Source organism: Galeopterus variegatus, unplaced genomic scaffold (genome assembly GCF_000696425.1).
Source record: "Galeopterus variegatus unplaced genomic scaffold, G_variegatus-3.0.2 Scaffold7781, whole genome shotgun sequence".
Classification (NCBI taxonomy): Eukaryota; Metazoa; Chordata; class Mammalia; order Dermoptera; family Cynocephalidae; genus Galeopterus; species Galeopterus variegatus.
In genome coordinates, this window is record NW_007733892.1 from 1 (window position 1) to 965 (window position 965).

A 965-nucleotide genomic window follows, 5' to 3' on the forward strand; every position below is an offset into this window, starting at 1 on the left:
TAGCTTCTCCAGATCATTTTTCATTTCCATTTGCATGATATATCTTTTTCCATCCTTTCACGCTTAGTCTATGTGTGTCTTTACAGGTGAGGTGAGACTCTTGAAGTCAGCATATTTTGGGGTCTATCTTTTTAATCCAGTCAGTAAGTCTGTGTCTTTTGAGTGGAGAATTTAATATCTTTACACTTAGAGCTATTATTGGAAAGTATTGATTTACTCCTAGCATTTTATTGATTTTTGTTTAGATTCTTAAGTATCTTTTGTTCCTTTCTTTCTGATTTTCTGTTTGTCTTCTCTGTTTGTTTGTTTCTTGGGTTGGTAGATAAACTATTTTTCTGTTTATTGTTAGCATTTTTGTTTTACTGGTAGGTTTTGTTCTTTCTTGAATATTCAGGGCCGTGATGGTTGTTTTTGAGGAATCAAACCCAGTATTCCCTTGAGAATTTCTTGTAAGGATGGTCGTATGGTAGTGAACTCCCACAGTTTTTGTCTGTCTGACAGATGTACTATTTGTCCTTCATTTTGGAAGGATAGCCTTGCTGGGTAAAGTATTGTTGGCTGGCAATTTTTGTCTTTTAGCATTTTGAATATATCATCCCATTCTTTTCTGGCTTTTAGGGTTTCTGATGAAAAGTCTGATGTTAGTCTGATTGAGGCTCCCTTATAGGTGACTTGCCACTTCTCTCTTGTAGCTTTTAAGATTCTCTCTTTGCCTTTGAGTTTTGCCAGTTTGACTGTAACATGCCTTGGAAAGGACCTTTTTGGGTTGAATATGTTTGGGAATCTTTGGACCTCCTAAATCCGAAGATCTGTGACTTTCCCTATACCTGGAAGTTTTCTGCTATTATTTCATTGAATATATTTTCAATGCTATTTCCTTTTTCCTCCCCTTCTGGAATACCCGTGATTCAGATATTTGAGTGCTTAAGGTTGTCTGTTATCTCTCTTAGATTTTCTTCAATTTT